This window comes from Geotrypetes seraphini, chromosome 3 (genome assembly GCF_902459505.1).
Source record: "Geotrypetes seraphini chromosome 3, aGeoSer1.1, whole genome shotgun sequence".
NCBI lineage: Eukaryota > Metazoa > Chordata > Amphibia > Gymnophiona > Dermophiidae > Geotrypetes > Geotrypetes seraphini.
Genome location: NC_047086.1, coordinates 35433001 through 35448110, shown reverse-complemented (window position 1 = coordinate 35448110; position 15110 = coordinate 35433001).

Genomic DNA, 15110 nt, shown 5'->3' with positions numbered 1-15110 from the left:
GCCCTCACCAAGCTTCCGAAAAGCTTTCTGTGCTGCAAGTGTGGAGTTGTTGGCCAGGTCATTTGTTCCCAGATGGATAACAACATCAGTGTTAAAATCCTTAGTTTCTTCCTTAATTATAGTCAGTATTTGCCTGGAACTCCTGGTAGCTGAGGATCCTGGAAGACATTTCACTATTTTGGTCTCCTTGCCCTGTGTTCCAAGGTTAATGCCTCTGATGATGGAATCCCCCAACAGTAATAGTTTTCTGTTTTTGGCTTTTTTATTTGTACTTAGGGTGCTCTTGTTCTCTTGAGTTTCCTTCATTGGTTCAAGTCCCACCTCCCTTCTGTTTTCCTGAGTATCGCAGTGCACTAGTGGAGCGAAGGAATTCTGTAGAGGTAATATTAGTGAAGGTGGATGTTTCTGTGTTACATGTCGCAGTCTTCCTGAGCCTACTGTGACCCATTTATTCCTGGGCTGTTTTATTCTTTGAGGTAGAGGTGGTAAGTTGGTATGATTTTGTGGAGTGATGGAAGCTGCTTTAATTGTATTCAATTCCTGTTTAAGTTTGCAGAACTCCTCCCTAATACTGGCAAGTTGAAGACAGATGGGGCAAGCCTTAAGCCTCCAAATAGTATGTCTTGGAATTAAAGCACCACAGTGATTGCATAGAATAAAGGTCATCTTGATTGGTTGTGAAGTGACTTGATTGGTTGTGAAGTGACCAGAAATATAGGCTCTATACCACCTAAAACACAGTATTTTAAACAAAAATGCAGGAAGAAGAAATAAGATTTAACAGAGGAAAGAGAAGGATTTATTTTTTTGTGCTTTTTTATATTTTTTTTTAGTAAGAAACAGGGAGGAGAAGAGAAATTAAGCAGATATAATGCTGAAAACCAGTGAAAAGAGCAGAATATGAAATGTTGAGTAACTTAGCTTTTAGAAGTTCACAGGGCAGCCTTGTTTCAGCAATGTCCCAAAGGATGAATTAGGATAGATTTTGAGCTGGCCTAAATTCACCCAATTAACTTTGTTGGTGCTGACCCTGAATACTGCCAGCACTTGCATAACAGCTGGTTCTTCCCCAGTGCCTCCCCCTATACAACTCCTGCCCTGCCCACTGTTTTAATTGCTGGTCAGAGCCGATATTCAGCGGCTGTGCCCAGTTAAGTGCCAGAGAATATCGATGGTTGGGCAGGCCTGAGTGATTTAAGCGGATAGAACATAGTAACATATACATAGTAGATGACGGCAGATAAAGACCCGAATGGTCCATCCAGTCTGCCCAACCTGATTCAATTTAAATTTTTTTTTTTTTTTCTTCTTAGCTATTTCTGGGCAAGAACATAAGAAGTGCCTTCACCGAATCAGACCTCAGGTCCATCAAGTCCGGCGACCCGCACACGCGGAGGCCAAGCTAGGTGTTCCCTGATGAAGACCCTGTTTTCCCGTACCCCTCAATGTGATTTGCAAGAAGGTGTGCATCCAACTTGCCCTTGAATCCCAGAATGGTGGTCTCCTTCACAACCTCCTCCGGGAGAGCATTCCAAGCGTCCACCACTCGATGTGCGAAACTGAACTTCCTGACATTAGTCCTGGACCTGTTGCCCCTCAATTTAAATCACTTTGAATATTGGGCAGACAAAGTATTACTCCTGAAAACATACACGGATAAAACCTGGACACATGAATAGTTACAGAGCGGTAAATTTAAACCACCAGATGAGAGATTGGTAGTTGCAGTCCAGGATGCTGGATTATGGGATTAGATCCAAGTTTATTAAGAATTTATTATCCCCAAAGAGATTTCAGGTATGCCATGAGAATTTGTCACAACCCGGGCTCCTGTAAGACGGAGCGAGCACATGGGAACGTGACCAAAGCTTAAACCCGGCGTGTCCCTTTCCACTAAGGGATCCTTCAGGTCTTTAAAACAGGCACATTCTAAAACTTGTAAGCATGCAAGGTAAAAAGGAATCTTAGTCAGAAATGGCAAAACAAAAATAAACTTTATTTCAACCACTGGTTGTAGTTCCAGATGAACTGATATTGTATGAAATCAAAAGGGTTCAAATAATATAATCAGGCAGTTGAATCTGGGTCAGCACTGCCTTGTGTACAGTCCCCTGTTTCTGGACTTTAATTAGTCAAGAAATACAGTCCTCTTCACCAGAGCAGTAATAATCAGATAAGTAATGCTTTTATCAAACAGTCCAGAACACATAAGAATCACAGCATTATTCAGAGTTCAAAATGAGGCAAACGTTTCCCTCTAAACGTAGCTGTAGCAATCAGGCACAGTTGTGCAGGACCAACAAGATTTCCTAGCTGAATCACCATACAGGAAATACATTCAAAATGGTTTGTCAGAAAAACACATACATTCCTGCTTTACAGAGCTTCTGCACTGGCTTCAAACAGGTAAGAGACAAGCTGGCAGCATAAAAAAATTAAATTCCAAATTCAGGCTTACTGTGTCTCCATGGGTGTTGGCAGAGTGTCAGCTCCTAAACAGCTTTCCTGCACCTCCATGGCTTCTCCTTCTGGTTGCACTCCAGTATCCCAGACAAGAGGTAACTCGTCTGCCTCAAACATAGAACAGTCTGTGAGAGACTGCCTCCTCTCAGCTTCCCATTCTCCCGTCTCTCCTGTGTGCCCCTCTCCTGTTCTCAGAAGCCTCGTTATATCCTGTGGATAACCACTCCCCCTCTGAGCAGGTGGGGGAAGGTTTTTCCACACACCGGCTTGCTTCCTGCTATTACAGGCAGGTTTCTCCCTAGTCCTAATTTTAACAGGCTGTTCAAACTGAATAAGCTTTCTGACAGTGGCAGGTCTGCATAGAGGGGAGCTTTTTCTCTTAATCTTATCCTGCCCTGTCTCTTCAACCTCCATGTCAGAAACAGAGAGAAGTCAGCTTCATCAATCAATTGGCAGGTCACCTGATCAGCCCTCCTGCATCTAGGTGCGCTGTGAATACTCCTGCTCACTGGGGCAAAACCCGGTACGGATTCAGGCTTGTTTTGGCCAAAACCAGAAACGGACCTGGGTTTGTCACAAGATTCAAGATTTTTATTCCCCCCCCCCTTTTACAAAACTGCGGCGTAGTTTTTAGCGCATCGGGGCCAGTGCTAAAAACCGCACTGGGGGGGATTTATGTTTAAAAATTCCCTTCAAATGACAGTATACACTAGAATACATGATATGTACATCGTGTACGCAAGAGTCTTGTCAACGTTATGAATGTCTATGTGCATAAGGATACAATCACCTAGACAAGCATCATTCTTTGATGTGATTGGTCCTTGAAAACTAACGTCAAGTAATTTTAGGTTTTTTTTTTTTTTTTTTTTTTTAAATGCAATAGTTATCCTAACTTTAGCAACAGAGCAATCAAGGCTTTGTTACAGTTTAGATCTTCTTATCTTTGCGAACTTGATTTTTCAGCTCTGACAGAAATTCAATTGAAAAAAACAGAGAACTGAAAATGGTGGATGATGCATTGCGTGTTTGCTGGTCAACTATCAAGCCGTGTTTTGAGTTAATTTGCATTCAAAAAATGAGTACATCTATTGCATTGATTAGCAATTATATTCTTTCTACTTTAGTTTCACCGTTGTTACAATTACCCATTCGTGGAGGTGTTTTTTTGATAGGAGTTTGGATGTTTTGAGAAAGACGTCCAGAAAGTCAGTAGTAAAAATGTGCATTCTCAAAACTGCCACACGTCTTTATTTATTTATTTTTTTAAATAAACTATCTAGATGTTTTTGCTCTTAGGGCTCCTTTTACAAAGGTGCGTTAGGGCCTTAACGCACGGAATAGCGCGCGCTAAAATGCCGCATGCGCTAGCCGCTACTGCCTCCTCTTGAGAAGGCGGTAGTTTTTCGGGTAGCGCACGCTATAGCACGCGCTAATCTGCTAAAAACGCTAGCGCACCTTTGTAAAAGGAGCCCTTAGTACGTCTATCTTTTTTTGACATGCCCACATATAAAGACGTTCACATGAAAAACCCATAAAAGCTGTTCAGTTGAAGTACACAATTGTCCTACCCCGTCAGAACAGCTGGTCATCAGCCCACGGTAGAAACCTCTACTGCCACTTAGGGCTCCTTTTGCTAAGATGCGCTAGCGTTTTTAGCGCGCGCAAACTCCGCGCTAAACGAAAAATACTAATGCAAGCTTTAAGGAGGCATTAGCGTCTAGCGCAGGGGTAGGGAACTCCGGTCCTCGAGAGCCGTATTCCAGTCGGGTTTTCAGGATTTCCCCAATGAATATGCATGAGATCTATTTGCATGCACTGCTTTCAATGCATATTCATTGGGGAAATCCTGAATACGGCTCTCGAGGACCGGAGTTCCTTACCCCTGGTCTAGCGCATGCGCTAAAACCGCTAGCGTATCTTAGTAAAAGGAGCCCTTAGTAAAATCCAGTGTTAATTTGTATGTAATCGAAAGTGGGTTTTAGCATATTGGGTTAGAATTGTTTTTAACTCATTGATCATTATGTCAGAAAGGTGTTTACTGCAGATTCTAGGAAGTTATTTGCTGGTCTAGAATTATGCCATTGGATTAGGTTGACCTTGAGGCAGGGTACACCTTATGGCCCTGTAGACCTCTAAAAGATTGTGTTTTGTCCTAGCTGAGATTTATTCTTTCTCAAAGCTTTGTTTTGCCTGACTATTTTCTTTGGCTGACTGCACAGACACAGAACCTAGTCTCAAGATAGTCTGGTAGCAATTACTTGAAACAATAAAATGTAATGAAAAGCTTGGGAAAAAACAAACAAACCTGACACAGGCATCGCAAAAGAAATGCCTTGGCAATTAACTGCTTGTATTGGAATTTTAAAGGCTACAGCCTTGGCATGTGTGGGTAGATATAGTAAAGAACTTGTAAATTTAACATTGCAAGTCAAAGAGGAAAGTGTACCCTGGTGTCCAAATGAAACATTTGGCACAATAATTATTTTTGCTTATCCAGTCCCTCCAGCTAAGGCCATCTTTCTTTCTTTCTTGCATTAAGTGTCCTTTTCCCATTCCTTGTTTTCTGCTTCCTAATCTATTCAACTTATAGGAACAAATTATGGGGTCCTATTATTAAGGTTCGATAACTGATTTAGTGCACGCTAAAGATTGTAATGCGCTAAATGCTAAGGTATCCATTATATCCTATGGGCATCTTAGCATTTCGCTAAATCAGTTAGCACGCCCTAATAAAAGGGCCCCTATGTGAAATTTATAAGCATGAAAAGATAACATTTCATTAAGGCCAGTTATGTATTTGAACTTTCTGCATTTTAACAGCACAAATTAATGCGCAGCGAGTCCTAGATTCTGTATAACAGGCTAACTGGCACATATTAGAAGTTATGTGCACAACTTTGCAAGCACATTCTTTTCAAGCAAGCAAACAACAGTCCTGGTTGGGTAATTATATCTGTGGAGCCATGCTGTCCTATGGCGCGTTTAGAAAAGAAATTAAGACAATATTATTTGAAAAAATTTATCGCTTAATCTGTGCTTTTATCTTTTAATATAATTCATTTTACTCCATTAATTTTAAATTTTTAATGTCTTGTTACTATAACAGGCTGTATTCCTTTTCTTATTATTTTGTATTTCGCTGATTGTCCAGTTTTTCTTTTTTGGAAACCGCCTAGAATTCTTTTGATTAAGGCGGTATAGAAAAATAAAGTTATGTCATGTAAAGTGTTGTGTTATGAAATTCTTGAGTGTGAATCTCAAAAAGAGCATGGCCAGGGGAGGAGCACAGACATATTGTCGGCATTCCTAAAAGTTAGGCGCAATGCCTGATCCGCACACAACTTTGGCCCAGGTATTGAGACCTGGTTTTCAATGGCTTAAATGAGTGCACCTAAACGTTAGTAATGCATATGGGCGCTAAGCATGAGTCCATATATGGACATAGGAATTGCCATCAAACCCAGCATCCTTTTTCTATCAATGGCCAAACCAGGTCCCAAGTACTAGGCAGAAACCCAAACAGTAGCAACATTCCAGAGCTGAGATTGTGATGTCATAAAGCCTCATTCCACCAATGCCTAAGAGTCAAACTCATCAGAGTTGTCACAATGGCTTGATTATCGTATACTTGGCTCACATAAGAATATAAGAGCTGCCATACTGGGGCAGACTGAAGGTCCATCAAGCCCAGTATCCTGTTTCCAACAGTGGCCAACCCAGGTCCAAAGTACCTAGCTAGATCCCAAGAAGTAAAACAGATTTTATGCTGCTTAGCCTACGAATAAGCAAGACATCTCAATAATGGCCTATGGACTTGTTATTTATTTAATTAGTTTGTTTATAGCCCATCCTCCCTAGGAGCCCAGAATGGGTTACAGTGTAGCATTTACAACATTTTGGGTACATTCACAGCATGCTGGTTACAATGATATGTTCACAATATTCTGGATCACTAACTATTCTCTGTACTCTTTTAAATCTCTAATCTAATAAAGCTATACGGTGCCTATTTACATATTGCGGCACCATATACACTGTAAAGAGATTATTGGTCTAATATTAACATACACTTCATTATATGTGTTTATATATATATATATTAATTCTTCATTTTTTCATTTGTATGGACCTTCGAATATCAATGCCCGGCAATCTCTTGTCTTCATCAGTCCACTTTATTGTTTATTTACTCAAAACTCTAAAATTCATTTAGTTTCATACTTATTCTTAATTTCATAACTCCATAACTATTTCTTCATTGTATTTCATTTTAGTTCACTTCACTTCCTTACAATCTTGTTACTTAGCTACTTAGCTTTGAGGTTAGCTCTCAAACGTTCATCAGTGCCACCTCTCCCGACATGCATGTTTCAAACAAGGTTTTTCTTCAGGGTCGAGGGGAACAGAAAAACATACAAAACTTTTTAAAAATCCACCTCTCTTCTCAGTTTTTGCTTTTTTTTTAGGAAATCATTCAAACCTTGCAAACGCTAGTGACCTCTCAAATATAAAAACATTATACTCTGGATGCAGCAAAGCTTCTGAGCTCAAATAGCAAAAAATATACAAATCTTTTCTCTCTTTTCTGGTTCTCTACTTAACATCGTTCAAACACTTTATCTAAAAGTTGTTACTTCAGGGGATTGTTACAAAACACACCTAGTTCAAGCCCAACCTTCTCAGATATAGTTTAGTTCAGATATAAGCTTATTCAAATGGCTATTTGCTAAGATAAAGAGTTGTCTATGTGCAGTCTTTCTTCAAACATGGCCACATTATACTCTGCTTAACATCGTGCAAGCACTTTATCTAAAAGTTGTTACTTCCGGGCGTTTGTTTCAAAACACACCTAGTTCAAGCCCAATCTTTTCAGATATAGTTTAGTTCAGATATAAGCTTATTCAAATGGCTATTTGCTAAGATAAAGAGTTGTCTATGTGCAGTCTTTCTTCAAACATGGCCACATTATACTCTGCTTAACATCGTGCAAGCACTTTATCTAAAAGTTGTTACTTCCGGGCGTTTGTTTCAAAACACACCTAGTTCAAGCCCAATCTTTTCAGATATAGTTTAGTTCAGATATAAGCTTATTCAAATGGCTATTTGCTAAGATAAAGAGTTGTCTATGTGCAGTCTTTCTTCAAACATGGCCACATTATACTCTGCTTAACATCGTGCAAGCACTTTATCTAAAAGTTGTTACTTCCGGGCGTTTGTTTCAAAACACACCTAGTTCAAGCCCAATCTTTTCAGATATAGTTTAGTTCAGATATAAGCTTATTCAAATGGAAATTTGCTAAGATAAAGAGTTGTAGACAACTCTTTATCTTAGCAAATTTCCATTTGAATAAGCTTATATCTGAACTAAACTATATCTGAAAAGATTAGTGATTATACTAGGAAACAAAATTGCAGTTTATCAAAATATATACGTATGTGTTTTAGGTTGTGCATTGTCATGAAGAATTTTCAGACAGCATTATTTATTTATTTATTTTCTATACCGTTCTCCCCGGGGAGCTCAGAACGGTTTACATTAATTTAATTGATGAAAGCTATGTCTATCTATAGTGGCTTCTAATACTTTTAGTGCAGGTTCTAGTGGATAAGTTAGGGAGTTAGTCTAGATATGCTAGACCTAGTCTAGATATACTAATTTATTGATGTGGGAAGCATAATGGTCTGATTAATATTTTATGTTGTACTAAAGTGTCTGTAAAGCAAGAAAAAAAAAGATTAGAAGAGAAGGAAATAATATAACTTGTAAAAGATATCCTCTGCTCATTAGAAATCTCACAGGAAGTGTTTTCTTCTGATCAAGCCATTGATCAATTGATAGAGTGCAGTTATGTTGTAGTTCAATACATAATGGACAATATTACTCTTCTTGTGGGAAGAACAGGTCATCCTGATATGCCAATGACTAAAAGAAGAAAATCAGAAGGAGAGGTAGTTGGAATATGTATGGAGGGTCTCTAAACTCTGTCTCAAGTTGAAATCCTGCAACTGTACCTTGGACCCTTTCCCCTCCTACCTATACGAGAAAATTCCCACACAAGCCATCTCATCTCTCACCAAATTATAAATTCTGCCTTACTTTCAGGCCTATTCTCTGCAGAAATGGGACACATTGCCTTATCCCCACTACTGAAAAAAGCTGATCTAGACCCCTCCACACCATCCAGCTATCGCCCAATAGCAAATATTCCTCTCCTGACCAAGTTGCTGGAGTCCATCATATCTACCCAACTTTCATCCTATCTTGAGAGATTCTCCATTCTCCTACCCTACCAACATGGCTTCAGACCCAACTTCAGCACCGAATCCCTATTGGCCTCATTAATCTCAAAGGTCCAACAACTTCACTCTTGCAATAAGTTCGCTGTTCTTCTTCAATTCGACCTTTCTGCAGCTTTTGACATTGTCCATCATGATATACTAATTCTCCAGCTTTCTGAAATTGGCATAAACTCAACAGTCTTAGATTGGTTCTCAAAATTCTTATGTTCCCGCTCCTACTTCGTTAACATGAATGGCTCCTCATCCCTCCCATGGAAACCGATTTGTGGAGTTCCTCAGGGTTCACCTCTATCCCCGATTCTTTTCAATGTTTATATGTCCTCCCTGAAACTCCTCCAACTGTCCCCCTTGGAAACACTTTACACTTACGCTGATGACATTCTTGTCCTCCTCGAGACCGACTCTAACCTCACCAATCTCTCTGAGAACATCTCTTCATGTATATCGAACCTCCAATCCTGGGCCCTCACCGTACAAATGAAACTAAATGAGATCAAAACAAAACTACTTTGGCTCGGCCCAAAATTAGATCAGCTACCCACCCTCATCCCACTATCCTCTGAGCACTCAAGCAAAGTTCTGGGCATCATCATTGATTCTACACTGTCCTTCAACGACCACCTTAACTCCTTAGTAAAAAAAATGCTTTTTCAATCTTCACCTGTTAAGGAAAGTGAGACCCTGCTTCCATCATCAACACTTTGCTGTCCTCGTACAATCCATCATTCTTTCCAGACTGGATTACTGTAACTCCATCTACTTAAGCCTAACAAAGAAAAGCCTTCATAGACTCCAGTGGATTCAAAACACCGCGGCTAAACTAATCTTCGCAAAAAGCAAATTTGACCACGTCTCCCCGCTTCTAAGCTTCACTGGCTCCCAGTAATCCTTAGGGTTCACTACAAATGCGCCTGCCTAACCTTCAAGTCTCTACACGGCATTCTGCCTCCCCTTTTTTCACTATCTTGGAACTCCTCTAATCCCAAAACCACCAGATCCACTCAAAAATTCAAACTATCCTTCCCTCTTCTTCAGGATCACCGAACTCTGGAACAGCTTTACTGCCCCGCTTCGGAGCCTGACCTCCCTCCAACTCTTCCGAAAATATTTGAAAACTTGGCTTTTCTCTAAAATGCAATGACCCCTCCCTCTTCGATATACTAAGTCCCTCTAAACTTCTCTTTACTAAGTCCTTCTACTTTTCATTGTAGTTCCTTTCTATATCAATTCTTGTAAACCGTGCCGAGCTCTACTTCTGTGGAGATGATGCGGTATACAAACTTAAGGTTTAGTTTCGATGCCTTATATTTATTTATTCAATTTTCTATACTGTTCTTCCGGAGGAGCTCAGAATGGTTTCCATGCATTTATTCAGACACTCAAGCAGTTTTCCCTCTCTGTCCTGGCAGGCTCACAATCTATCTAACGTACCTGGGACAATGGAGAGATTAAGTGACTTGCCCAGGGTCACAAGCAGTAGTGTGGGTTTGAACCCACAACCGCAGGGTGCTGAAGCTATAGCTTTAACCACTGCGCCACTGTAGATGGGCAGCATGTTAAATGTTAAACAATGAAATTAAAGAAGTCAAGTGGTCTTTCTTTGAAGAGCAGATTGATATAGCCTAGTCACTGGTCTTTGCCTTAAGTGTTGAAATCTTTACAGACCCCTTTGGGAATGAAGCAAAAGTTTGGTAAATTAACTTCAGCTGATGTTGAGGGCTGCTTCCTTGAGAAGCTAAAGTTTTTTTGGTTAAAGTGATGAAGGAAGACTTGGAAATGTTGAATTATGACAAGTGTTACTTTTTAAAGCCTATCTTAGAATTGGAAATGTTATTGCTGCTTCAGGCAAGAAAGGCTAGAGGTAGCCTTACTGATCCATGACCAGCCTGGTTAATTAAATATTCTGGAGCTCACTTTATGAAATGTTGTGAATTATTGTGAGTGCTTAATTAATGCTGGGAAATTTACCCGTGAAGCTAAAAAAAAAAGGGATAATTAGCCCAGTTTTGACGAAAGAAGTTTTAGAGAAAAAAATATGAATAATTAGATCAATTATAAATCTTACTCTCCTATATAAATTTATTGAACAAGCTGTTGCTTTTCATCTTCAACAATATATTGAAGGTAGAAAGTGTTTGAATGTTGCAAAGTCTGGTTTTAGACTTTATTGCAGCTCAGTCACTCTTGATAACAAAAGTAGATGATTTAAGTGGATGTCTAGATAGGGGGGTTTGATACAGCAGTGAGATCTTTGGATCTTTCTGCAGCATTTGATACAATTAGCCATCGATACCTATTACAATGTGTTATTAACTATGGGATTCATGGCGTTATAACTGTTTGGTCTGAGTCATATTTATCAGTGAGTGTTGGTACTACAGGACCTGTCTGAGCCTAGCCTATGGAAGGTGAAGTCCCAGAGAGATACATGCCCCTACTCTAGTCCCAGAGAGATACAGCCCCTACTCTTTTAGGGGCTGATTCTAAAAATGGTGTCCTGATTGTGGGCAGGTTTAAATGTCCTACTGCTATCTCACCAGCCAGTTGGGACGCACATTTTTTTTAAAAAGTCGATGCCGCAAAGGACACCTACAATATAGGTGTCTGACTCAAGCCTATGGAGTCATCTAGGCACACCTACTGATGCCCAAGGCTGGCGTGGTCATGGTTTCCACCAGAAGAGGCCTTGGTCATTCGTAAGCATCCCTATGTGTCTTGGTAGGCACAAGACAGACGCCTTAAATGTAGGCCTGTAAAATTCCGGTCTACATCTAAGGTGTCTTGTTAGAAAAAAAAGACACAATTCTCTCAAGGACGCCGATGCGTGATTGACATACAATCTGCGGCCGATTCTTAGGTGGCTGCCGAGATTGTCATCCTTTAGAGAACCAAGCCCTTAGTTTCTGTTTAAAGCTTTTGGGACAATTATTAGAAGTAGGAGCTTCCAACTTTATTATAATCTTGATCTACCTTCATCAGTATTTCTATCAATGGAGTTTACAATCTATATACAGTGGTGCCTCACACAACGAACTTAATCCGTTCCAGGAGCAAGTTTGTTATGTGAAACGTTCGTTGTGTGAAACGCGTTTTCCCATAAGAATACATGTAAAACAAAATAATTCGTTCTGCAGCCCTACATTTCCCTCCCTCCACCTCACCTTATATGCAGAGTTTGCCAGCTTTCTTTTTCACCCAGCCGCACGCTTTCAAAAAGCTGTGCACGCGCAGCTGCTGAAGTTGATCAATGTTCTCCTCTCCTGCAACTTCTGGTTTCCGGTTGCGTCAGAGGAGAAGATTGAACAACAGAGCATGCGCGCATGTGCTGCTCTTTGAAAGTGTGTGGCTGGCCGAAAAAGAAAGCCGGAAAACTCGGCATCTAAGGTAAGGTGGAGGGAGATGATGGAACAATGCATTCAGACAGGAGGGTGCTGCTGTTCCCGGCTCACATTAGGAAGCGGCGAGAGTAGTTCCGCCCCCCCCCCGGGCCCCTCGGGCGACTTCGTTGTGTGAAACGAAGTTCGTTATAGGGAGCAAGACAAAAAGTTCGTTATGCGCAGCGTTCGCTGTGCGAGGCGTCCGTTATGCGAGGCACCACTGTATATATAAATCGGAGGTATGTATGTGTGTATGTGTGTGTGTATGTGTGTATGTGTGTATGTGCCGCGATCACGCAAAAACAGCTTGACCGATTTGAACGAAACTTGGTATGCAGATCCCTCACTACCTGGGATGATATGTTCTGGGGGTCTCGCGGCCCACCTGCACACGTGGGCGGAGCTACAAACAGAAAATCAGATTTCACCCATTCATGTCAATGGAAAAAATGTAAAAAGCTGCCAACGCAAAAACGGCTTGCCCGATTTGAACGAAACTTGGTATGCAGATCCCTCACTACCTGGGGTGATATGTTCTGGGGGTCTCGCGGCCCACCTGCACACGTGGGTGGAGCTACAAACAGAAAATCAGATTTCACCCATTCATATCAATTGAAAAAATGTAAAGAGCTGCCAATCTCACAGTAATTCAAAAACTGCTTGACCAATTTGACCGAAACTTGGTACGCAGATCCCTCACTACCTGGGGTGATATGTTCTGGAGGTCTCGCGGCCCACCTGCACACGTGGGCGGAGTTACAAACAGAAAATCAGATTTCACCCATTCATGTCAATGGAAAAAATGTAAAAAGCTGCCATTCTCACAGTAATTCCAACTACCTGGGGTGATATGTTCTGGGGGTCTCGCGGCCCACGTGCACACGTGGGCGGAGCTACAAACAGAACATCAGATTTCACCCATTCATGTCAATGGAAAAAAAGTAAAACGCTGCCATTCTCACAGTAATTCAAAAACGGCTTGACCGATTTGAACGAAACTTGGTATGCAGATCCCTCACTACCTGGGGTGATATGTCCTGGGGCTCTCGCAGCCCACCTGCACACGTGGGCGGAGCTACAAACAGAAAATCAGATTTCACCCATTCATATCAATGGAAAAAATGTAAAGAGCTGCCAATCTCACAGTAATTCAAAAACGGCTTGACCGATTTAAACGAACCTTGGTATGCAGATCCCTCATTACCTGGGGTGATATGTTCTGGGGGTCTTGTGGACCACCTGCACACGTGGGCGGAGCTACAAACAGAAAATCAGATTTAACCCATTCATGTCAATGGAAAAAATGTAAAAAGCTGCCATTCTCACAGTAATTCCAACTACCTGGGGTGATATGTTCTGGGGGTCTCTCGGCCCACCTGCACACGTGGGAGGAGCTACAAACAGAACATCAGATTTCACCCATTCATGTCAATGGAAAAAAAGTAAAAATCTGCCATTCTCACAGTACTTCAAAAACGGTTTGACCGATTTGAACGAAACTTGGTATGCAGATCCCTCACTACCTGGGGTGATATGTTCTGGGGGTCTCGCGGCCCACCTGCACACGTGGGTGGAGCTACAAACAAAAAATCATATTTCACCCATTCATGTCAATGGAAAAAATGTAAACAGCTGCCATTCTCACAGTAAATCAAAAACGGCTTGACCGATTTGAACGAAACTTGGTATGTAGATCCCTCACTACCTGGGGTGATATGTTCTGGGGGTCTCTTCACCCAAGAATTTATATGTTCTTGCTCTTGGAGGTGAAACTAAAAATGTTGTTTATAATCAAGTTTTGTGTGTGTTGTATTGTATTCATTTTGTCAAATATTTCACATTATAATTTGAATATTGTACTTTTTATAAAGCTGTAAAAAAATAATTTCATTCACCACTATAAAGTATCTTTATTTGAATCCATTTACAATGTTATTGCTATAATTAAATACCCGTGCAACGCCGGGGCATCAGCTAGTAACAAATAAAACAAGGGTTTGGGAAAATCGAACAGAGAAGGCAAATGAAGGAATTACAGTGCAACACAGTGGGGAGTAGAGGGAACGGTACCTGACATATGTCCTTCAGTCTCAGGTGGTCTTATGTTGACAAAGGAAAAGGTGAAGTACACACAAGAAGCTAGGTACAAAAGTCAGCTGTGAAATACAATGAGGTGGATAACCAAAAGTTTAAAAATAAGATACAATTCATGGAGATACTATTTTTGAGAGGTAGTTTTTATAGATCTGTGAAAATACATAGGCCCTCTTTTACAAAGGCTCGCTATGTGATTTAGCGCAGAATTAGTGGGCGCTAAACCAGCACATGCGCTAACCGCTAACGCATCCATAGAATAACATGCACGCATTAGCTTTTAGTGCATGCTAATATTTAGGGTGCGCTAAAAAGCTTAGCGCACCTTTGTAATAGAGGGGGATAGTTGGTCTCAGATTTCAGATTTATAGATAACAAATTCCAAACTCTAGCTATCTGATTGGGTATTGAGAAGGTAATGATTAACCTCAACCAATATCATATTGAATACTTGTTAGATAAGCCTGAGATATGAATTAAGTCATACATATAAGATGGAGCCATTCCCTGTAAGATTTTTAAAATTGTGCAGTATAATTTAAACAGATTTGTGGACTTTATAGGTAGGCAGTGCTATTGAACACACAAATAAGTTACTCTATCAAATTAACCAAGGGAAAAGATCAATCTTACAGAGGTTTTCTTCACTCTGTTTAATCTTTTCAGTAAATATTTTGTACAACCTACCTAAATGATATTACAATAATCTAGTTTGGATAATAACATTACCAGTATATTCAATCTACAGTTTTATTGCGGAAGTTATGATAGCTGAGACTGGAACACGTTTTGTGTCTGGTTGGTTTTTTTTTCCAGCTGTCAGGAAGGTGGGGGGAGTTTTGTGCCCATAAAGCAGTTGGTCTCAACCTTTCT